General features: G+C 39.7%; 7 non-coding genes across 7 annotated transcripts; 4 read left to right on the top strand and 3 right to left on the bottom strand.

Annotated features, from left to right (window-relative positions):
* Window positions 1-2,833: 2,833 nt before the first annotated feature.
* Window positions 2,834-2,905, bottom strand: Trnad-guc. The gene has a single exon. It is a non-coding gene; the product is annotated as a tRNA-Asp (tRNA).
* A 2,458-nt stretch (window positions 2,906-5,363) lies between these two features.
* Trnad-guc lies at window positions 5,364-5,435 on the top strand. Its single transcript has one exon. It is a non-coding gene; the product is annotated as a tRNA-Asp (tRNA).
* Window positions 5,436-6,383: 948 nt separating this feature from the next.
* Window positions 6,384-6,455, top strand: Trnad-guc. The gene has a single exon. It is a non-coding gene; the product is annotated as a tRNA-Asp (tRNA).
* Window positions 6,456-10,972: 4,517 nt separating this feature from the next.
* Window positions 10,973-11,044, bottom strand: Trnad-guc. The gene has a single exon. It is a non-coding gene; the product is annotated as a tRNA-Asp (tRNA).
* Window positions 11,045-12,308: 1,264 nt separating this feature from the next.
* Window positions 12,309-12,380, bottom strand: Trnac-gca. The gene has a single exon. It is a non-coding gene; the product is annotated as a tRNA-Cys (tRNA).
* A 1,009-nt stretch (window positions 12,381-13,389) lies between these two features.
* Trnaa-ugc lies at window positions 13,390-13,461 on the top strand. The gene has a single exon. It is a non-coding gene; the product is annotated as a tRNA-Ala (tRNA).
* Window positions 13,462-22,476: 9,015 nt separating this feature from the next.
* Window positions 22,477-22,548, top strand: Trnad-guc. Its single transcript has one exon. It is a non-coding gene; the product is annotated as a tRNA-Asp (tRNA).
* The last annotated feature ends 3,216 nt before the right edge of the window (window positions 22,549-25,764 follow it).

The raw sequence follows: 25,764 nt of genomic DNA, 5'->3' as shown, positions 1-25,764 counted from the left end.
AGGGAGCATCAGCGCAATCCTCCTGTATCCTAGGGCTCAATCATAGAAATAACGCTGATTTGGATCGGTCCAATCTGGATGAATGGAACGTGAGCACAACGACCTTTTATTTCTTACGCAGTACAAAGGTACCAGACATCTATCATCCAAGGTCTCTCAGATTTTCGAAACATTTTCCTCCCTCAAGCCAGGGAATCAAGTTCCTAATCGGTTTGAGGGATAGTATTTAAATGTAAAGAGCTCGTGCTCGTGGACGCGGATGTTAACCCGCGAACTCTCCGTAATCTTAATCTATTTCAATAAATCCACGATGAAAACTACAAATGCTAATTTCCACACTGTCATTCAAAACTCAGCTACCGACCATGATTTCAGCATATTATGTCAAAATTTCAATCGTCAAATAATGTGGAGGATATGGAGGAGAATATCATTCACCCCGAAGACGATGGCAGACTTAGCCCTCGAAACGTCGGTGCAGAAAAACCCTTGGACCCGGCTGGAAACCCGAGATCTCTTCCTCCAGTCTATTCGCCGGGAAAACCATAGATCCTTCGTCAAATAATATGTTGCAACCATGGTCGGTAGTCGACTTTTGAATAAAAGTTTTTTATAAATTAAATTTATAACTATTATTTTTATCATTTGATTTAAAATTAATTAAAGTGTGGAAATTACCATTCATAGTTTGTTTTCAAGTAAATATCGAACCTACATCCAGTCAAGCCTGAAACGATTTTATATTTCACTGTGCTAAAAATGGACAGAATTGAAGCGCCCACCCTTGCCTTGTCTGAGTGCCTTGAAATGCCTTGAATCTGAGTAGTATTTCCGCTAAAGGCATACGACTCGCCCTTGGCCCCGTCACTGAAGACGAGAATAAACGAGCCCAGACAGAGATGACCGGAAGGTGACCTGGAAGATGACCGGAAAACAGTGGCAGCGGATGACAAAAGGAAAGAACTTGACCGAACATGAAGACGTGCGAAACAAATGACCAATTGGAGATATCGGTTCCGGTTTCTTTACTTGTCTCTTTTACGCCTTCTCCGAATGCATCCGCGCGTGCATTTCAGTTCTCGTGTCACCGCCGGCGGCGCTGGCTACCGACGCGTCATAGTGCGTGGGTGGGTGTGTCGGAAGTGGCCGGTAGACGCCACGTAAAGACTCTTTCTTCCGAGAACGCATATTTTACGCTTGCAGCGGAGAGACAGACCGGAAGTTCCCATCGGTCGTGAGTATTGTTTTTAGAAACTTTTCCTCCTCCACTCCGCAGTTGTGGTGGTACGGAGGAACGCGTAGGAATGCTGGATCAAAGGCCCTCCCTACAGTAGTTATGACGAGCTATGTTTTTTTGCTTCGTCTTGTGGGGTCTAGAAGAGGCTACTAAGAGGATTGTGTTGCAACGGCCGCTCCTAAAATCATCAAAATCCGGATTCTGAATCATGTATACGTGATAAAGACAACTACATATTACCCTGCAGGCCACCTACAGAGGTGTTTGGCAGGGGGTGAAGCATCACCAACGTGCACAAGAGATTTAAAATTTACTTCCACGAGCATGCACCACGCATCATGCACTTGACCACTGCTTTCGAATGAATGGAGATGATATTCATCTACATTTACGTATTACCCTGAAAAACATTCAGAGAGACGTTTGGCAGGGGGTGAACCATCACCAACATGTACAAGGAGATAAAAATTTACTTATGGAAGCAATCTGTCTAAGAAGCTAGAGCATGCTTGACATATCGTTAGATATAATAGAAAAATTCAGAAATATGGAAAAAAGAATACATAAGGTAGTAAGCTACACTACCAGTGAACAAACCTATTAACAAATTAATATTAACATAGAGAGTTGTATCAGGCTCAATCTCGTGGAATTGAAGCATACTGATAAATTAGAAATTACGGGAAATTTTCCAAAAATACTTTAATTTTACGACCGGTTACCTCGGAAGTTCGGTTTGCAAGCCACACTACCAATCAACAAACCTATTAACTACCTACGGTAATTAATATTAACTTAGAGAGTTGTGTGAAGCTCAATCTCGTGGAATTGAAGCATACTGATGTATTGGAAGTCACGGGAAAATTTCCAAAAATATTTACTGTAATTTTACCACCGATTACCTCGGAAGTTCAGTTTGCAAGGTGGATTTATATTACACGTCCAATTGAGTTTTTCGTGCTTTGCCATATTGCCTATTTGAGGCCGTAGATCGCAATCCCACCTTTAGTATTTTGTTTTAAGCTCGGAGGTCAAATAACTTCAACTCGCAAAAACTTTTTTTACTTGAAAAAGGCTATTGTCATATCACCGCCCGCCATACGCAATTGACACTTGCGGGGTTCTGCACAAGATGGAGAACTTAGGATATTTTAGATCAAAGGCGACCGCAAACGGAGGGGGTCAGCATAAGGAAAATGTCTTACTTAGATAAATGATTAAACATTCTCAAAAACTGTATGATCTTAGGTTTTTCCGGCGTATCAGTTGCAGAAAGGCCTCTTGAGTTTTCCACCGGTTGATGTCGTCCATGTCTCCCGACGTTTCGATCCGCGACTTGCTGATCATCATCAGGGGATCTTCCGAATCGGAATCGAATTCGGAAGATATGAGTCGCGGAGCAAGTCGCGGATCGAAACGTCGGGAGACATGGACGACATCAACCGGTGGAAAACCCAAGAAACTTTTCTGCAATTCTCAAAAACTCTTTCAAATGAATACTCAAATCACATAATGACGTTTACAGAGCATATCTTGAGTTACATAATTATGGTACCAGCTCTGCATAATGTGAAAAATAGGAATAGGAAAAAAATTCTCCCCGGCGGGGAATCGAACCCCGGTCTCCCGCGTGACAGGCGGGGATACTGACCACTATACTACCGAGGACTTGTTACCCCAAGCGAAATTTAAGATAAATATTTATCTCATGATGATCGTGCTCAATGTTTGCTGTGTACCTTTGCCGAGTATCTTTACAGATCGACTTTACGTCCTTATCATCGAGAGTACAAAATACACGTAGTATGTCCTGGTTCAAGGGGTCCACGCCCACTATAATTATTGGGGGTTGCGTACAGCCTTGAACGGGCCCCTTCCCCATAATCCCTCCCGAAATGTACCCCTTCACAGATGTAACCCCCGTAAAATATTTCTGGCTGATGGTATGCTTATCATCATTTACCAACCTGTCCAGGTAGGTTTTGATCGTAACAAAATATGCAGAAATTCTTCCTGAAATACACCAACGGCCAGTTTCACCAGCAAGAATAATTTACTTAACTCGGATAATTTTTTTCGAACGGCCGAGATATCTTAACGATCGCGCAACAAACGCATCATCTGTTTTTTATTTCAATATTTTTTTTTTCATCTTCTTCTTCACTTCTTCTTGCAAGCTTCCTCTCCATGCTGATGAATAAGATGAGAAAATAACCCTTTTATCAAGAGAAATGTCTCTACTTTATCGTCGCCCGTGGGCACAAAAAGCTCCATTTCTTTCATTTTCTTAATCCTTGGTATCGTGATGCAATACTCATACATTGAATTACGCGGGGTTATCATGTAAAAATGGTAAGGTTTATAGTATGGTTTAAATGACATAGAATTACTTACAGCAGCGATTCCCAACCTTTTTTTTCCTTTTTCATTTTCAATCATTACTTGACGCGCCGCAGGTGCGTGCGCGGGTAGGTGCAGCTCTATGGGTGTTAACCATGTTCACCCTAAGGCCCCTTTCAGACGGGACGGCTTTTCGCCGGTCGCCGTCCACGGCATGGCACCGTGACTTTAAATAACCATAGGATAACCATTTCACGGCGCGGAGCCGTGGACGGCGGCCGGCGAAAGGGGCCTAACCAGCCAGTTGACATTTGATTTAATTTTGTGCGCAAGAGCTTGTGCTGTGGTGGTAGCGTTGTTTTTGTCTGAACAGAAACTTAAAACTGATAATCGGAACTTATATATTATTGCATGTGAACTTATACATTATTACTTTTTCTCCTTCACCATAATTATCGATTTTTGATATTTTACATTTCATTTTTTGTTTATTTTTCTTTTTATTTGTTATTGTTATTATTATTTGTCTTTTTTTGTTCCGCTACCCCTCTATATGTATATAATTAATATTTTGCCCCCAAAAATGTAACGTAAACATTTAATTACCTAATTTCACTGCGGGTAGGTGATACTTGTATAGCTATAAATAATTGCATAAACAGATTAAACGCTAGAGAGCTATTGGTGCTTGGTTTCCGCAGAATAATAAATGGAAACTTTGAAGTAAACTCTATGGCTAGGGACTTGAAAAACTTCAAAACATATCTAGTACATTATCACAAACATGGCTAAAAACATCACTTGGAATAACCAAAACACTTAAAGTCTATTACAGTAGATTCCGTTTAATGGGTCCACCGGTTACTTGGGGCAGCCGCTTAATTGGGGCAGATCTTGAAGAACAGAACCCAATAGAGGAATATCCCAGAGTATTCTCCGCTTAATTGGGACAACATGCCGCTTTATTGGGCCATGAGTCGGCGACATAGACTCTATACTCGCGACTAAATTAAAATTTTTGTTTTCAGAATACTATTTTTATATTTCCCTCCTTTGATTTACTCTTATTTTTCACAAATGTTCCTATTCTTGCCCTATTTTAAAAGCTCTTTTTGTTTTACTGTCCGCAAGAGAATATGACTTCTCTTTAATAGGAATTAGTAAAAGACATTCATTCACCTTCGCCCGAAGCTGTGAGAAATATTTTTAACTAAATTGTTATAATTCTTAAAAATGATAATAAATTAACTAAACTCGCTGATTTATTACCCACATTAATAGTTTAAACTTAATAAACTTATGTTGCTATATAAACATTCTTTAGTATTCTTTCTATCATTTCAACGTTTGTTTATAGTACCCATATACGAGAGAGTTCGCCTAATTGGGGCAAAGTTCACAAGTCCCGATATGTCCCAATTAACCGGAATCTACTGTATTTGGGAATCCTGGCTCTTAGGGTGTAAATTTTCATGGTGGAAATATGTGTTTGAATAACTCCGCTTGTTATACTCATTTGGTATTATTGGTTTTTACTTAAGTTGAAAATGATTTACAGCTAGTGAAGTCTTTCCCATAATTAAATGAGTGGGTTTCTGTTCAAGGTGATGATTAAATCGCGAAGCACGGTACGAGGATGGAAAAAAGAATCACTGCTTAGAATCACACCTTGCACTCCGATTCGAACGATAAGGACGTAAGGTTGACCAGTTATTTTACGCGGAAAACAGCAGGTTCGACTGTTGAGAGAATAATGTTGTCTTAAAAGTCGCCGCTATATCACAGATCCTCGGTAGTATAGTGGTCAGTATCCCCGCCTGTCACGCGGGAGACCGGGGTTCGATTCCCCGCCGGGGAGAATTTTTTCCTCAATCGTGAATAAGTTAGCAAATTTTTCGATGGTAATTTCAACAACTTACACAGACTACCTAAGCATCGGTAGAAAATTTTTTACTATGATAAGTACATTACTACTTTTAAGTATATTTTCCGGCCCATATCAGTCCTTGCAAAAATGAATTTATACATTTAATTGCATTAGATATTATCGCATCCCAAATTTTCTTTGCGAGGATTCCCCCCCCCAGGCCCATCATGAGCCATAATTGAATGCAAGACTGCATCTTCAACAAGAGAAATATCCATTTATGGAATGCTTACACGAATACTGACACAAAAAAGCATATATATACAAATAAATCGGAAATGAAATATGTAAATATTGATTTAGAAAAAATAAATAAAAAATGGAACAGATACTTTTTTTTAAGCTACTGCACCAAGTTATTATCATAATCCAACATCGAGGTCGCAATTCTTCTGGTGAATATGAAGGGGAGATTACGCTGTTATATCAAAGATAACAGATCTTGGAAATCCAATTGCATACTGCATGCTGGTGATTGATCACCCTCTGCCAAACACCCTAGGGGTGGCTCGCAGGGTATAATGTAAATGTAGATAAAATAAATTGATGATCTTAAATCCTAGATCAAAAATCAAAAGTTAATGTATAAATAAAAGTGGAATATATATTTATTTTCACCTCATAAAACAACCTTTTTAACAAAAATAAATTATATACTTCTATAATAACTATTTAATATATATATTTATAAAAGAGATATTGAAGCTCTTCTCGCCCGTAAATTTTTATTTTGAGTCTTTTAACTCAAAAAAAAAATTTACGGGCGAATGTTTAGAATCACATCCTTCTCCGCGACGATACGGACGTTAAGTTGAAAAAACATTCAAGCTCGACGTGCTATAAATGTGTGTTTTTAAATTCCGTTTCAAATATATCACATCCACGGTAGTATAGTGGTCAGTATCCCCGCCTGTCACGCGGGAGACCGGGGTTCGATTCCCCGCCGGGGAGAATTTTTTTCCTAATGCATCACGATGGATTGTGGCGAGCAATAAAAATTCGCTTGTCTCCTCCTGCAAAATTGCTCTTGCAGCAAACTGTTGTTGCAGGTGAAACTAGCACTATGTTTATATTTCAGAAAGCGGTTGAAAACCTTTTCTTCTCCTTGTCTCATTTCTTTCGATGGTCAGCACTTCACTACTTCCTTTTACTCCTGAATGTAACAACTTTTTTGTATATATAATGACAAAAATATAAAGAGAAATTCAAATTCGATCTTCATCTTCAAAACCATTCGCCATCCTTACCTCATTTTGTTTCGATGGCCATCGCTTCGCTACTTCCGATAACTATTTCTTCTTTTGCCCCTGTCCTCCGTGCTCCCACTCTCTAGTCAATCATTATACCTAAAACCCACTTACTCGTAAGCCATACTTAAAAAATTCACTAATGCTGTGACCCGTAAATTTAACTCTCATTTTACGTAATGGATTTTTAAAGCGCGAGTGACGATTTCAAATCATAACTCCTAATGGGCACGTAACCTGATGGACCCACCATTGAAAAACACATGATTTCGGAGGGCCTAGAGTTAGTAAATACTTGATAATAAGATTTTAGAAACAGTGTTATGAGGTGGAACAATAAATTGAAGACAACATTGACCAAATCCATAGAATAATGATGATAAAATTAAATATCTGAGGAAATAACTCACGAAATAATCCTTGGAGAATAGCACTAACAGCAAGACTAAATCATGGTCGTTATTGAAGCTTAGGCGAAGTGGACAGTCTACATAATATTTACGAAGGCATAAAGATAATAGCTTGAACAACATTAATTTTTCCAATTCATGGGGACCTTAAGACCAGAGGATGGCTAAATTGTCGAAACCAGTCATTTGTAATATAAATTTTATGGAAGCAACTAAGCATATTCTTTTATAGGATTACAAGATGATATTCAAGCTACTTTAATAAGGATGAATTACCTGTATATTTAACCTGAATGAAAAGCAGGACTTTAAAATTTTCGGATGACCGAAGCAAAGAGTAGATAGGTACGTACTGAATCTACGCAAAGTAACCAAAACATTTTTAGAACACCCACGCACACTTCGCCGTGTTAATTGCAAAGATCGAGGATTAATTCCTTTGCTGATATAAACCTCTGACACGAAGTTTTCCATTGCTGAGAATTTGCCCATTGAAATAAAATTTCGCCAAATGATGGCATGAATAATTTATTTTTTATCTAAATAGCAGACTTTTAACTGTTTGAATATAATCAACCATGAATGAGATCGTATCGAGTCTTGCCACGCCCAGGGGCGCAGCTAGGAATTAAGGCCAGTGGCGGATACAGAAAACACTCAATGGGGGGGGGGGGGGGGCGCAAAAGATATATTGAGTTGCCTTTACTTTTATCATGATAAAAAATAATCATGTCACAGGTAGAGTAAAATAAAATTTTAATTAAAGTTATTATACACATATTTAAGACAATGCCATCTTATGATATAAAAAAGTCACAATTGTGGTTCTGCAATGTTTGGCAATACGGCCGGACCCGCAAGGGAGGGGCACGCGCCCCCTGCGCCCCCCATCTGTATCCGCCACTGATTAAGGCTAGGGGGGGTTTTAGGGTAAATAATACTTACGAGTGTGGGAGTATTGCATACCCAATAGGGTAAGCAGGAGTTGGGGGGGCCTCCTCCAGAAAAAAAATTTAAGAGTTATGGTTCACAATGGCGAGTTTTACGTCTTTCTGAGGGATATTTGATAAATCCTAACACTATTCTGAAAGTAATACTGATCCAAATAAGTAAAATGGATTACACTTAAAAATTCCTCTGAGCTCTTGGGGGGGGTTATCCGCCAAGACCCCCCCTCGCTGCGCCACTGGCCACGCGTACACTTTCCCGATACTTTTTACTCTGCCTATCGAAGTATTTCATTCTGAGTTACGATTTCCCACAATTCTTACCCGATCATTTCTCTTTTGAATATTTAACATAATGAACAAAGGAAATGGTGAAATCAGAGCGGATGACTTCAAAAGTAACGGAATGATAAAAAATTTCCAGAAAAACACCAGGAGTTGGGATACATGTACGAGAGAAAGTCCATGGAAAAATTAAAAAAAAAAAACGAATGAGGCAAAGAAGCTAAAGAGAAAGCGAAAGTACGAAATGAAATAAAATCATTAATAAAACGTAAACATAAATACATTCTCAGTCGTGAAGGGGATAACTTGTTAGTGCTATGTAATAAAAACGATATAAAGACTATATGCAAGCAAAAGCATCCGGCCCAGAAAATACTTACCTGTTGCTAATTGCAGGGAAGAGCAGGATTTACAATTCTCCTGCAAAAATTGCGCCTCTCATGTTCCACACTTTTTAATGCTGGTCCAGGGTTCTGAAAATAACGTTAAAGCTTGAGAATAAACATTATTGTAGAAAATTTGTCTGTACTCAATACGGAATTAGCACTTTTTTCAATTGTGTAACAGGAAATTCCTTTCGGTGGCAGAACTAAAATAGCGCTTTTAGAATTGGAATCAACCGACATGAAAATCTCGGAGAAATAAATTCGCTTCTACCGAAACAACCACTAAATTTCCAAACAAAGTTTAACTAAAACGATTTAGAATTAGATACAGAAACCAGAAATAGCAATCCATGTGAAGAATAATTAGTGCCACTGCCACGATTCCACCCTTCCTATTTACTTACGCATTATTGTGACGTATTTTCAGTAATTGCAGCTTGAAAATTCAAAATCGGATTTCAATTCTTTTATATCTGAGCAATGTTTCCAGAAATATGTGATCAAAATAACTTACTTGGATATTATCTTTCTCGCGTGATAATCTTTCAGGCATCACTCCAGCTCTGACCATGATGCAAGAAACAGAAATATTACTCGCTATGTTTTACGAACCCTTATTCGCCTAGCAACAACTTTCTTCCCACCAGGCAAAAAAAACATATGGAAGATGATCTGCTACGGTGTAACACAACGCTATGAGATCGTCAGATAAGGAACTTGTCTACTTGGGGGGGGGAGTATGAAAAGGTTCGGAGAGAGATGAGAGGTAGTATCAAATTTCATGGACCGCCTGGCAGCTGCGCTCAGTTCAGTGGAAGCTGATTGGATGGGCCTGTTGCTAGGCAGAAGTACAATGGAAGGAATGGGGGCGACGAGAGCATTCGACTTGGGGTTGAGCTTACTCGGAAAACGTTCCCACGGTGACGGAGGGGTCATCGACCCTTAATGAAATCCAAACCCCGTGGGACAGTAAGTCTTTGAAACAGGAAATTGGGGAGCTGGCAGATGGTTTCAAGAGGCAAAGAAAAGGAAATATTCTCTGATTTCGGGTCCAGCTCTGCCATGCTAAAGATACGAAAATTATAATATGTAATGGACGAAAGCGATGCTTCGTTGAAAATCCGAATATTGAACATGATTATTGAATGCTGTTATGTATCGGTTTTTCGATAAAATTATCCGAGTTGAGTAAATCGTCTTTATTAGTAAAAATGGCCCTTTGTTTTTTCAGAAAGCGGTAATCAGGGTACACTACATGTCTCGTGTATTATAATCATGCTTAAAATCAAGAGTCACTCCGGTCTTGACGTTAAAGACGTAAAGCGGATCAGTAATTTTACGCGGAAAACATGAGCGCGACCAACAGGAGATAAATTTGCTTTTTAAAAATCGAATGTATAAAATCAGAGTAAAGGAATGTACAAGAAGGTAGTCGAGATAGTTAAATAAAACATTAATTTAAAAGGGCATAGAATGTAAAACCGTCATTCCAGCTAGCGACGAGTGCGAATTACGCTCTGGGTATGTGGATAGGCGAAAATCCCTCAAAACATTGGTTGGTGATAGAAGACCGTATTTAATTACCCTCGTCTCGGTCCTAGGAGTGAAAGTCGCCAGAAAGGAAACCAATCCCGTGGAAGAGCTGTAGTTAGATAGAGCGCCACAAATATTGTAGTGATACTTTTCCTCGTTGTAGACTCGACCAACCTAATAGGGATACGGACCCGTGACATACGATCGAGTAGGCTAGGAATGAAAGGTTTAACGAGAAATTAACTGTCTCAATTATAAACTTGAAATTATCTTCCGAGTCAAAAGACTCGAAGCATAAATTGACGAGCGAGAAGAGCTTTAATTTCTATTTTCTAAATACACATGAAATATTTCTTACAATAGTATATCATTTGTTTTTGTTAAAAAGTTTTTTTTATGAGGTGACAATAAATACATATTCCACTTTTATCGTATACATTAACTTATGATTTTTTTATCCAGGATTTCAGATCATCAATTTAAGTTATCGTAGATATAACAGGGAAACCTACCTTCATATTTACACGAAGAATTGCGACCTCGATTTTGAATTAAGATAATAACTAGGTTCAGCAGCTAAATAAAATTAAAAAAATCTTTTTCATCTTTAAATTGCTACATGATCGAAGTTCAGGCCGCCTGAGCCGGCCAAAAAAAAAACTCTCCGGCGGGGAATCGAACCCCGGCCTCCCGCGTGACAGGCGGGGATACTGACCACTACACTACCGAGGATCTATTTCTACCGAGCGAATTTTAAGAAAAAGATATTCTCTCAATTGTCGAACTCACTGTTTTCTGCGTGAAATGACTGGTCAGCCTTACGTCTTTATCGTTCGAGGCGTGAGAGAGAGGGATGTGATTCTACACAGTGATTCTTTTTTCACTCCACGTATTGTGTTTCGTTATTTAATGACCATCTTGAACACAAACCCATTCATTTGATAATGAGACGGACTTCACAAGCTGTGAGTCAACATCAACGTAAGTGATAACCAATGGTTTCATGGTGCAGGAACGCGACGGAACGCCGTTCCAGAACTGGTTAACAAAAGATATCGTGTGGTCTGGGTTTATATTGAATTATGAAGTCTTCTGACTTCTGTTAATCCCTGGTTTTAGCATAACGCCCTTGCGTTCGTAATTGTTTAAAAAATGTCTTAGTCGTGTGCTTAAAATATCTTCCAGTCTGCGGCAGGGACGCCGACTTACAAAAAATATTGGGGGGGCCCAAACCGGGGATCTTGGCCTGGGAAATTTTATAAGTAGTGAGTTTTAAGTTTTTTAAGCATTTATAAGAGTCATAGGACCCGCATAACTCGAATCTCGATATCTGGACACACCGGGAAAATCAGCAAGCCTGACACATTTTTTCTTCACACCCATAACGAATTTTTGAGGGGGCTCGGGCCCCCTCAGGCCCCATGGAGTCGGCGCCACTGGCCTGCGGAAACTGTCGTAAAATGTATCTTTAAATGATATCAATTCCCTCATGGCTTGTATATCACTGCCAGCTACGTCGTAAACGTATTTCAATGCAGTTTTCTTCACTATGTATTTAACTTCTGTCACTTTGCTGTTTGCATATACTGCTCTGCTTCCCTACATTTGTCTTATTTTATACATTGACCTTAGGTCTTTCTAGTCTTTCAATCTTATCTATCTTGTCCTTCGTTAATAAGCCCCACCACGCCGGTAGAGTGGATTGTATGAAGGATGTATATACTATTGACTTTTTTACGACCAACCCACGTTGGTCGTTGTTACTTTTTAATATGGGGCTTAGAGACACCCTTACCTCAATATATTTTGCGATGATCATGTCCAATTGTCGTACCTTTGTAATTTCCATGCGGCGTTTTAAAAGTCCATCGATCCATTATACTTCAATCTGCCGTGACGTTTGCAGAATGTATACAAATATTATTGCATGAATTGCGATGAAAGAAAAAATACAAACACGTAACTGATTTGCAACATTTACTGCGGAGAAAAAAATAGGGGGCACCCGGGTTTGAGCCGGGGACCTCTCGATCTGCAGTCGAATGCTCTACCACTGAGCTATACCCCCACGCTGATTTAAAAGATGAAATTGGAAAACTGACAACGTGTAGGTACCCGCTAAGCTTAGCGAGTACGTGATGTTCCATGACCACATTAGCAAACTTCCGAGACGTGCACAGAATTGGAGTAAACTCATCGCATATTTAAGAACTGTTTCATCGTGCGATCAAACAATACAGCCGCCTCATCTCCATTGCGTCACACAAATCTTCCTTTTCACATCGGTCGTGGCGTCTACGCATTTTTAAGGATGAATATTTGTTTTCAGGATAAAATAGCCATATGAACTTTTCATAGGTTTTCAAGCGACTGACTCGTTAGAAGATAACATGGTCCTCAACTGACCGAATCCTGTTTGAAAACCCGAGAAAGTTTGGCAACGGTATAGTTTTATCGAATCGCCAATTTTCGTCGGATATACACCAAACTTTAGCATACATAACTTATTTCACATTCTAAACAATCCTGGGGAGGCCGAAAGCGCTTCGAGTACAAATAAAAATTTACGAATACGGAACTTATCTTGGTGTCGGATTGGTAACTTAGATTAACGTAACTTAACTAGAATGTGAAATAAGTTATGTATACTAAGTTTGGTAAAAATCCGACGAAAATTGGCGATTCGATAAAACTATGCTGTCATCGAAAGTTTCCCAGTTAATGAATTCCATTATTCGCAAGTAATGTCCATGGGACATATTAATTAGTGACATATGTTTGCAACTATCGAATTTGCTCCATTAATTTGAGGTATCAGCTAATGTAGTATCAAATGCTACATGCATCTACGGTGGGCTCTAACTGGCGTAAGAAGAACGTAGTGGAAGAAAAAATACTTATCACTACAAAGACATTATTCGTGTTTCCTTTTTGTTCTTACACTTCAGACCAGTAAGCATGTGAAAGTTTCAAGAAATACGGCATGCACCTCAGGAAAGGTTTCATGTTTTGTTGATTTCAAAGTTTTACTAATTTGAGGTTTACACTTAGACTCCAACAATGATAAGACATCATCTGGGGATGTAGCTCAGTGGTAGAGCGTTCGCTTTGCATGTGAAAGGTCCCGGGTTCAATCCCCGGCATCTCCAAAATTTTTATTGACCTCGGTATTGACAAAGTAAAACTGAATGCCTCGACTCGACTGCCAAACCGAAGATCGCGGGTTCGACTCCCGCCAGGGTAGGTTGCCCCCCCATCCAGGGCGGTGAAAACAAATTTTTAAAAAAATCGAATTTTGCCTTTTGGTGATGAGAATGTTAACAAAATTGAGGACATTGCCATGAATTGGATATTTGGGGATAGGATGAACAGTGGAACCACATTTATGAGCAAAAAAATCCGTGCGTAAATTATATTCGGTGATTTGGTTATTTCCCTATGACAAAGTGGTAGCAAGAGAGACGTACCCATCAACTTGCCAAAACTCTGATTTCCAAGGGTGTCCAAGTCAATGGTTCACTCAACCTAATTGTATTGCTAACTTGATGATCTCCAAGGGCCATGTATATGGGTCAAAGGTCACTAAGGTAGTCACCGTACCATCCAGAGACAACCAGCTTGTCAAACCATGGCTTTTAGTGCCAAAGTCTTCGACGAGGTCCTCAGATGCTGGGCAGTAAAAATAAAGTGCAGAAATAAGAAAGAAATAGTAAAATAAAAACAGCATGCAATCACTCCTTACAGCGAATGCCGCGATTAATATAATGAATTCCGGAAGTGTTTGTTTTCCTGATAGTTATGGCAACTTGAATATCCCCGTTTTGCACAGTATTTACTGTATCTCATGTATTCTCATTATCTCTTCTACCGCTGTACAACAGTAATCGAAGCATGTTATTCAAGGAATTCGAGAAAAAAAATTCCCCCGAATTAAATGATGCATTATCGTACTGCCCACGTCATTTTAATTTCACAAACTCTACCCGGGTACTTGATGATTACTAGTCAATCGGAAAACATGGAGTAAATAGATTTTTTTAAATTGAAATTAAGCGGGCAGTACGATATCTTTTGCATTATTGAATATGCTGTTTGATGATATCTCTCCGGATAGTGTTAATTCCATCCTACATTTCCTAAGTCCGACATATCTTCTCCTTTGTGCTCTTGTCAAGATACCCAACCTAGTTCCCCAGCCAGGAAGTGTGTTACCAAATAGCTCACCCAGTGTGCCGCGGTGATTCGCGTTAAATTTCCATTCAAACCTGAGACTGTAAAATCTTTCTCATGAACCTTTTTTTTTTCTCGGCTATCGATCTATGAAACATCCTCCGACTTGCTGCGTCCCTGGACATCTACATCGCCGATCCATTTATCGCCCGAGGAGGAGCGAAGTACAGCTTCGTCTATCGGTAGACCGGTTCCTGACAAGCTGGCCTATAAAACTTAACCAAGATTTACAGGACGCCAGCGATCTTCATTGTGCCATTAATCTTATAACGACGGAGGCGTGCAAAAAATTGACGAAAGCATTCCGCCTACTCTTGAACATCCACTTTGCCTCTCTCTCTTAAACTTGTACCCCAATGAGTGACGCAAATCCCTTCAATCTATCCCTCTCACAAAATCTTCGTTCTAACCACATATCGAAATTTCTATATCGTTTGTTGTATTGAGGGCACATTATAGTGAAATCACGTGAAAGCCGAGGACATTATTCCAGATATTTGTGGAAAAAAGACCTATATTTCAGCCGTATTTATCAACACCTACTTACGATTACAATTCCTCGTACAATGCCGCGAGCTATCCCAATAGGCGTGTGGCGGAGTTGTTAATACACCAGCAGTTCCAAATAAAGAAAATATTACGGGCCCTGAGTACAGCGAACTGTTATTAAGCCCTTCATTATTTGGGTAAAAAACTTATATCTTTACTTATCAGTTCGGATGGATTTATAATTTATCTCATAGTTTCTCCAACATTGAGACGATTCACAAGCCGCCGGAAAAACTAAATAGCCAACTGGTGAAGATCAAAGACAAAATTGGACTCAAGACCACTGGCGTCTACTACATACCATGTGAATGCGGAAATAGCTAAATTGTCGAAACCGGAAGAACAATGAAAACCAGGATATCGAAGCACAAACGCTGCATTAGACTTGGCTACCCGGAGAAATCTGCCGTAGCCGACCACTGTCTTAAATACGATATTACCATTCAGTTCAATGAAACCAAAATCCTATGCAAGGCAAATGGGTATTGGGATCGGCTAACCAAGAGGCGATTGCAATAAGACTCTCAAAGAATACAACGAATAGAGACGCGGTTTTCAACCTGAATGAGTAAGTTAAGAGGAAGAAGGACATAAAAAACGGACCGATCAGAGAAGACTTGAATGCCCCAACTGTTTATATAAACCCGGCAAACACCAGGTCCATCATTCACCCAGATGATGATGGCAGAGAAGACTATCGAAACGTTGGCAGCTATGTCCATCCTGACCCGGCTGATTTCCCGAGAAGATTTAATCAGCAAGATTCGCGGGGAAAGCATTAAATCCTTCAAAGAAATGAGAGTGAGGTTCTAGTATGATGTGCTGTAATATCAGTTAACAATCTATTGTCTAATATCTACACCTCCATTTACATAATAACTTTTGAGCTATGTCTAGGGTGTTTGGTAGGAGGTGATCAATCACCAGCATTCAGCATGCAAGAGGACTCTCACATGCATACCACACGGCCTTAAAATATTACATATCATAAGCAGATCTATGAAGGGGGGCAGGGGGCACGTGCCTCCCCCCAGACTCTTAAAAAATATGCAATATTTTTAATACGGTTCCATTATTATTGCGTTCGTTTTGTATTTCGAGGTATCCTTGTGCCCCCCCAAAAACCTGGATACGGCCTTGCTTGTGCCCCCCCAGAAAGATCAGCCCGTTACATATAATAACAAAATATAACTCCACATTGATGCAGGGTCAAAACCTACAAGGTATAGTCATTCCCAAAGCCTTACTATGGCTGTGGGTTTTATTGAACCCCCAAATTAGCCGTTAGTGTTCTCTGGATGGGGCGGTATCGATATCCGAAACTTACACATACATGGAGGGAATTTCAAAACGTTCAACAGAAATTGCTCTCTCCAAACAAACTGAAGCAAATAAGAGAGACAGAAAGAGAGCCGAGGGTTGGACTTGACCCTCACTCAGTTTTAACGGCACCACGCCTACCTCACACCCATTCTATACTCCTCTTGAAGACTTGAGTAGGGGTTGTAAATGACATTCGGACTAAAAATGGCAATTCCCAGAACTTAAAAACGGAGAAAATTTCACTCTTCGGAGAGGCGAAGTGTTGCAAACCAGAAGGGTAGAGGGGGTTGCAGTGTAGAAGCGCCGGGTAGGGGTGTGAGGGAAAAATTTAGGAGGGTGTGGGGGTTAAAAAGGGTCGCCAGGAAGAAGCCCAAGATGTAGTTGGGGATGAGAAGAAAGAGGGGAAACAAGGGTCTGATGTGGACAGGACTGGTGATGGCTATTCCCTTGTTCTTCCTGGGAGGAGAGAGTGTACGCCAAGGTCGCGATATGGGACCCCTTCCTTTCTTTTTTCTCATTCTTCAAGGAAGTAGAAGGTCCCTCTTCGGACCCCTCCCTCAGTGGGCCCGCAATTATTGCGGCAAGCGGAAAACGAGGAACAAAGGGTGAAACCACTCGAGGAACAAAGGAATATGGAGAAGAGGAAGTCCTCCCTCATTCTTCAGTCACTTCCAGCCTTCTTCCCTCCTTACAGACGTACATGCTCTTGGGCACTGATTGGGTCGAGTCCTCTTCTCGGAAAAACCTTCAGCCTCGCTTAGATGTCCCGTTCTCGCCTGGAGAAAACACTGAGCATCTCATTGTAAGCCAGCCTCAAGTACACACTACACACCCTAGCGGTACACATGGAATTTGTGAAATTAACCGCGGTATTAATTGGGGAGAATGATTGAATGTTTTTCTTATTCATTTTTATCTTTTTTCGTCCTGTTTTGCGAGGATTTTTTAAAAATATTCGTCTTATAATTTGAGCATCTTTAGACCCTTATTTATTAGCGGTAATCCCTTTTTTTAAACCTACCTTCCATGGATGGTCTGCTATCACTATTTGTTGGTAAATTTTAGCACTCTATATGAGTGTAGGTATTTGGGTTGCATTATTGTATGGTATGGATTGATGCATGTTAGGTGGAAACTAGCATGTGCAAGGGTTATTTTTATCATTATAGTTTTTTGAAACAATGTAGTGAGCAAGTGGTGCACATATTGCATGCTGGTCATTAATTACAATTAGTCACACCTAGAGAAACACCCTAGAGGTGGCTCGCAGGGTACTGTACAGATGTAATAAAGATTGAATAATAATTAATAAAGATGACATAATTTTCATACCGAGGCCATTTTCGAGGTTACATAACGTAAAGATATACTTAGTTACCAACCCAGAAACTGCCTCAATTGGTGCATTGCGAAGGTGTTGGGACAGAAAACATTAACCTGTGAGAGAATGCAAAAGAAATAGGTGTCCGTTGTGAGAGATTTGAGCGTTGAGTTCAGTTGACCCGTTTACTTTTCGGGAAAATAAACTAATGCCATCGTCCGTTCGGCAAAACAACTCTCCATTTTATCGTCTCTGAAGGACATGAAAATATAGAGGAATGTTAAGATGATGTTCTCCTTGTCGCTCTGAAGTATATTGGTTCTTAACTTAAGTTTTACTTCATAAACGCATTTGAAGAGTATATATTACAGTGGTGGCGAAAAAAGTATCCATTTTTCCGAGTTCGAGCTAAGCACCAACATTAACCCATAACTCGGAAAAAGTCATTAAAAGTACCCAAAAATTAGTGATCTATAAATTCAAATCTTTGATATAAATGATTTAAAGCCTCAACGACCTGTTTGATGTAAACGAAGAGCTAATGTAATGCGTGCAAAACAGAACTGAGGCGTCGCAGGTGTCTTTGCAATCCATGTGTGCATAACTTTATTGATTTATAACAACAAATGCTGATTGGTAATTAAGTAGACAAGTGCATATACTCCTCTCACTATCACTTCAAGTCAGGCCTCTTGCTTTGGTTCTTAACTAAGTTTTTACTTCATAAATGTATTTGAAGATTACACTGAGAGAACAGGTTTGGATGCTACACCCTAAACTCTTTTGAGCGGGGAGATTTGGATGCGCCATCAAGAATCATGCGACGTCAGAACTAACTCTTTGGATGTGAGAACCAAAGGCAAAGAATGTCACACCAAACACGTCCAGTCATCGTCCTTTGGATGGGAGAACCAAAGTTATGGTTAGTGCACTGAACCGGTTTAGGAACGAAATCTAAATCTATTGTTACGCGCTCTGGTGGCAATCTCATGAAGCTCTCTAGCACCGGCAGTTCTGTGTTCAGCGGTGGAAGCCGTAGACACGTGTGGACTTGTTGTGGGCAAAACGGGCGAACTCTGCTGCCGCTTGTGCTTCGTTGCTCTTGCTGCTCGAGATTATGGACGAGGGGACGGCGAATTTCTTATCGAAGGCTGGACTTGGAGCCTATATCCATGTGTTCGCTGGTAAGTTGCGAGTTGTTGTTTATTCTCACGGCCATTTTGTGTTTATTATCACCGCCATGTTGCATTAATTCTCATGCCCGCACTACCACCCTTTGCTTATGAGTTCTTCATATTCCCATTGTTATCTCTATGTCCTTATTAAAACAAAGATCAAACTCTCAGATCATATTTTGTCGGAAGTGCTGCTGTGCTTATTGACATTGACCTTTATTTATTGAGGTTAAATTGTCTCACGTTTCTTGTATTTCCCGATGATATTTATAACATGTTGAGATTGTATTTTAATAATATTTTATGTTATTGCATAAAATTTGGTAATGATATTAATTCACTGTGTTTTGTGCACTTTTTATGATATTATAACGGTGGATTCATCGAGAGCCTTGCGGAGTAATCATCGAGAGCGTTGGCACGGAGTTTATTGACGAGGAAAGGAGAATGAACAAGAAGAGATTGAGAAAAATTGTGTTTGGAGTGAATTTTATGTAACTGTGTGTTTATATATTGGAAATAAATGTTCTTTCTAGTGTTCTACAGATATGGATATTTATTTTTCCACCCGCGCATGTTACAATGAGTTGAATTATGTGATAATAGATATTATGATAATCACAGAGCTAGGTTTTCTCGTTTTTTAGTTGCACTGTCTTAGTGGCCTATTTCAAAATGTGTTGAAAAAGAACAATACTAAGGTGTAGTGGAATTGAACAGGAGGGAGGAAGGGGTAGGGGCGCCATCTTTTGGGCAGGTGATCTAAAGTTTTCATTCGGCATCCAAACGTTGTTCTGATGAGCTACCCAACGCTTTGGTTCTCACACCCAAAGTACTCATCCATCTTCTTTGGATGTAGCAACCAAAGGAGTAGTTGGAACATCCAACTCCTCATCACCCATTTCCTTTGGGTGACACAACCAAATGTATGGACAAGTCCTTTCCTTCACCTCAGCTTTGGGTGTGACACCCAAACCTACGTTTCTCATATCCAAAGTGTTTTTTCAGTGTATATATTACAGTTGTGACGAAAAAGTATCCGTTTTTGATAAGAGTTCGAGCTAAGCGCGTACAAAAGCTGCGTACAGCTTTAGGCGCGTACAAAAGCTGTCCCGAACAACTATTTTCACACCAACCAGCTAGTTGGCAATACAAAAATGTTTTACGCGCATTTCTCTATGTTGTGTGTTGCTGGTGTTCGCAGAAGATTAAAAATAAACACCTAGAGCATGTGGAAGCATTTTTTGAAAATTGCAATGATGATGTTATTTACAAGGTAAATATTTTTGTTTTCATTTAATGCTCCGTTCAACTTTTTGTTTCTAGTAACAATTTATATAATTTTTTAATTTTACCTTTTTTATAATTAAAATACAACAAAAGTATTCAACGAATCACGTAAGTAAAACAAGAAGAAGTGGAAAGGAATATACGAAAGTCTCAGTAAAGAGTAAATTGATGAAGAATTATGTACGTTGCAGAAACTGTAGGATCTAATCCCAAATGTCGGTAAGATGTATATTATTGAGTACCCCGAGCCTGGACTTAAAACTATTGATTACCTTGTGTCTATCCCATAATTTCATGCTCAATATGATAACGACCAGGGAAACATCTTAAAATTCATTTCCAGGTAAAAAGTCCTCGCACTGAAAAAACACTTTGGATATGAGAATCGTAGGTTTGGGTGTCACACCCAAAGCTGAGGTGAAGGAAAGGACTTGTCCATACATTTGGTTGTGTCACCCAAAGGGAATGGGTGATGAGGAGTTGGATGTTCCAACTACTCCTTTGGTTGCTACATCCAAAGAAGATGACGAGTACTTTGGGTGTGAGAACCAAAGCGTTGGGTAGCTCATCAAAACAATGTTTGGATGCCGAATGAAAAGTTTAGATCACCTGCCCAAAGGATTGCGCCCCTACTCCTTCCTCCCTCCTATTCAGCCCCACTACACTTTAATATTGTTCTTTTTCAACCCATTTCTAACAGTGCAACTAAAAAATGAGAAAACCTAGCTCTGTAGTTGTCATAATACCTATCTATTATCACATAATTCAACATATTGTAATGTGCGTGGGTGGAAAAATAAATATCCCCATTTGTAGAACAATAGAAGGAACATTTATTTCCAATATATAAGCACACAGTTACATAAAATTCACTCCAAACACACAATTGTTCTCAATCTCTTCTTGTTCATTCTCCTTTCCTCGTCAATAACCTCCGTGCCAACGCTCTCGATGATTACTCCGCAAGACTCGATGAATCCACCGTTATAATATCATAAAAAGTGCACAAAACACAGTGAATTAATATCATTATCAAATTCTATGCCAATAACATAAAATATTACTAAAATACAATCACAACATATTATAAATATCATCGGGATATACAAGAAACGTGAGACAATTTAACCTCAATAAATAAAGGTCAATGTTAATAAGCACAGCAGCACTTCCGACAAAATATGATCTGAGAGTTTGAACTTTGTTTTAATAAGCACATAAAGATAACAATAGGAATCAGAAGAACTCATAAGCAAAGGGTGGTAGTGCGGGCATGAGAATTAATGCAACATGGCGGTGAGAATAAACACAAAATGGCCGTGAGAATAAACAACAACTCGCAACTTACCAGCGAACACATGGATATAGACTCCAAGTCCAGCCTTCGATAAGAAATTCGCCGTCCGCTCGTCCATAATCTCGAGCAGCAAGAGCAACGAAGCACAAGAGGCAGCAGAGTTCGCCCGTTTTGCCCACAACAAGTCCACACGTGTCTACGGCTTCCACGGCTGAACACAGAACTGCGGGTGCGAGAGAGCTTCATGAGATTGCCACCAGAGCGCGTAACAATAGATTTAGATTTCGCACCTAAACCGGTAGAGTGCACTAACCATACATTTGGTTCTCCCATCCAAAGGACGTTGACTGGACGTGTTAGATGTGACATTATTTGCCTTTGGTTCTCACATACAAAGAGTTAGTTCTGACGTCGCATGATTCTTGATGGCGCACCCAAACCTCCCCGCCCAAAAGGGTTAAGGGTGTAGCATCCAAACCTGTTCTCTCAGTGCGGTAATTTCAATTATTACCATTTTGAAAAATTTACCGCCTGTCAGTACGTGAATATGATAATATCCTGCGTCGAATAACAATTCTAACGGGTCTAATTCAAGCGATTATATAAATGCGGCATGTGAGCAGTGTGGTGAATAGGAAAAAAATTCTCCTGATACTGACCACTATACTACTGAGGATGAGATAACAGAACCCTGGATTTTAAGGAAGTTAATGTCGTGTTAGTTATAATCACGTTACGCGTGGAAAATGTATTGGAAATTTGACGCGTTTACTATCAAGGCCATAGCAGGCTGATGGTTCCATGGTTTAAAACCCCCCTAGGCTCTCGAAATGCTTAAGAGATATCTTATGCATACTTCCTACCTAACCTTTAGCCTGCTACGGCCTTGGTGACAATTTTCCTACCTATTACACGCGCATAGCATGACCACCACTGTCGCGATTCTAAGTTCCTTAAAATCCACCTATCTATTAACTGATCCTCGGTAGTATAGTGGTCAGTATCCCCGCCTGTCACGTGGGAGACCGGGGTTCGATTCCCCGCCGGGGAGGATTTTTTTTCCTCAATTTCAAACAACAAATTCTATAATGGAGATTCTACTGCTTACGCAGTCTATTTACATATAGTAATATTTTTTTACTATGATAAGTACATTTTCCGGTGCATATTAGAACTTACTAGAAGGAATTATTTGCGTAGGCTTTCGCGCTGTGGCGAGTATTGAGCGTTGAGGTTCGGGGTTACTACCGCGTAGATTCATCTCTTCACACGACAGTTTCGCCTGCATTGCAGCGGCCATCTTCAGGTCAAATGAATAGGGTGGTTTCCTATTACTTTTTTATTGCCTAAATCGAAAGATTATTACTCCTGGAGTACGCATTTCACGCTCTTAGATTTTCGAATGACGATATCTATTTTTCGCGATTAAACGAAAAGTGAAAATTTTCAAGCGCGCGAAAACGCGACGGCTAAGTAGGAATGATGGGAAAAGTCCGTGTGACGTATTTCTGGTTCCCGCTGCCGCCCTGTGAGGTGACCTTGAGGCGAGGCTTGAGTGCTGATACGACGCAGGCTGCTATCAGGTAGCGCTTGGCTTAAATATGGATTATTAATACCCTATCAAACGAAGGAAACTTTCCGACCTTAGCCAGTTTTAATAGGTGATTATTAAGACATGTTTCCCTGAGCTATGTGCCTCATGCATGCATTGGTAATCTCAGACGATGTAAAACTCCTATCCTCTCGTGTAGAAACTAGGTCCCTGTGACGTCAGGTGGAGTGGAATCGCATGGGCGCCAATCTGGCCTTTTTCAAATGAGGTTAAAATTGACCATCGCCATTCGTTTAAACTGGGATTTCTAAAAAACCAAATAATGTGTATATTACGAAATCCCTAATGGTGGGTAACGAATAGCAATCAATGCATTTCGTTTTATTTAATGAAGGAAACTACCCTATTGGAGATCCGTGGTATCTCAATACACAATTACAATCCTGAACCAGCCAATGAGAAGACACCGGCCTCCGACGGGGTGTATAGGAGACGGGCGATACCACGGATCTCCACTTCATTGACCTGAAAAAGTCTGCTGCAATGCCGGCGAAACTGTCGTCTGCAGAGATGAATCTACGCGGTAGTAACTCCGAAAACCTCCAAGCTGAACCCTTACTAGAAGGAAATTTACATTTATAATTGCATCAATAATTACCTACTATTTAATATTAAAAGTACATTACTATTTTTAAGCACAATTCCGGCCCAAATAAGACTTTACGAGAAAGAAATTTATATTTATAATTGCAATAGACATTATCACATCCCAAGTTATTCTTAGCAAATATTACAGAGAATTTTTTTACCGTCTTAAAAATTATCCTTGCCTACTCAGTCGAAGGTCACGGGTTCGCATTCCCATCGGGTTAGTTGCACGTACTGTGAGAGGTAAAAAAATACACCAACCAAATTTATGCCGCTAATAATATAACTCTACTAGAAAATTGGTTTTCCTTCTGACGTCTTTCAGTTTCATGAACGAGACGAGGGAAATTAAATTAGGAGCTGTTTTTATCAACCAAGGCCATGAACAATGACGTATTGGCAAAATTAGCTCCGCGGGAAAGCACTTCCCTTAACTTTTTTTAGAAGTAAAATACTACTCTGTCTCTTTCTTATTGTAAGTTAATAATTTAATTTTATTACATTTTTTTTGTTTCGGTTACGTATTTATACATTAGAAATTTGGAGGCGACAGAATTGATAAAAGTATCTTTTGACTATTATGTCTATATTAATTTGATTCTTTAAATTCCTTCTTAGTATACGAGACCGGGATTCGATTCCCCGCCGGGGAGAATCTTTTTTCTCAATTTTTTTTACTACTCAATGGATGTTGCAACGGAAATTTCAATTAGCTGTGGAGAATTTAGACCTGATCGGAAAGGGTGTCGGATATTCTGATTAACAGTAAGAAGTTCAGTAGCATACAGAGGGGTTTGTTTAGGAATATTTATAGCTTTATACGGATTAGTTTAACGTAGGCAAAGATCTCAGGCCGTAGAGGAGTGTTGGCATGACTAGGCAAGAGTATAATTAAACTCTAACACTTTAATAAAGAGGAGAGGTGATACAAAATGACCTATTACGATGATTTGGTGGTGGTTTTTGAGGTCATCATCATTGGTGATTCCGTCCGTGGATATGTTTCAACTGAATTATTGTCTCCACAGCACTCTGTCCTGGGCCTCTCTCTTCATCTCTGTCTAATTCTTTCCTTCTTTGATGTCCGTCAGCATTTCGTGTCTCGTCCTTCCTCTCCCTCTCTTCCCTTCTATTTTCCTTTCCAATATTAACTTATTAACGCAATCACTAAATATAAAAAATAAGAGTGATAGACTGTAGAACAGACAGATTCATAATGTCTTCTTTTTCCACGATCAATAAGAGATATTAACGGCAGCGTTAAAACTCAATTCAGCGTTTCTGAATTTTATTATTATTTCTAACTGCATATGGTAGTATAATTTTTTAGTATACGTGACGTTTTTTGGCCGTGTGGTGTGCATGACGGAGTGAAATTACATGCTGCATGCTGGCGATTGACCACCCCCTGCCAAACACCCTTGAGATGGCTCGCAGAGTATTATGTAGATGTTTAGATATAGACTACTTGAAATATATCCTTTCCAATTTGGCCTTCCACTTTTTAATTTATCTCAGTTTGCTTCTTTCTTCTCTTATTCTCCTTATAGTTCTTCTTAAATAACTTTTTTGGTATTGAGCATTATTCTTCATCCTTACTAAAGCTTAAGGGAACTTATAGCTATCGCCGCTTTCCGTCTGGATGCGACTGTAGTTCTCATATTTTCAGATAGGAATGGGCGATGAGCTTGGTACATTTACACGAATAAAAGGGTAAGTGCGATAAGTAAAATCTGATGCTCTCCCGGCGAATATAGTCAAATAAGGCTATTCGGGCTTCCAGCCGGGTGGTCTCTCTCCATTCTGCCGACGTTTCGGATCTCAAGTCCTGTTCCATCTTCAGGGCTGATGCCGAATGGGTGAAGTTTACCAGCTTTTATAAAAATCTTTCCACCCGATGAGTAGTATATAAGCCAGCAACTTCATCCACTTGCCATCATCCCCAAGGCCGTAGCCAGAAAATATTTTCGGGGGGGGTTTATGGAATAGTAGACAAACATAAAATTATTTTTATAAGATAAATAAAATAGCGTATACGGTTAAATATACATATTTATTATAAACCCT

The sequence above is a fragment of the Ischnura elegans genome, chromosome 8 (assembly GCF_921293095.1).
Source record: "Ischnura elegans chromosome 8, ioIscEleg1.1, whole genome shotgun sequence".
Lineage (NCBI taxonomy): Eukaryota > Metazoa > Arthropoda > Insecta > Odonata > Coenagrionidae > Ischnura > Ischnura elegans.
The sequence above is the reverse complement of the archived record's forward strand: the minus strand, read 5'-3'. Positions and strand labels throughout refer to the sequence as shown.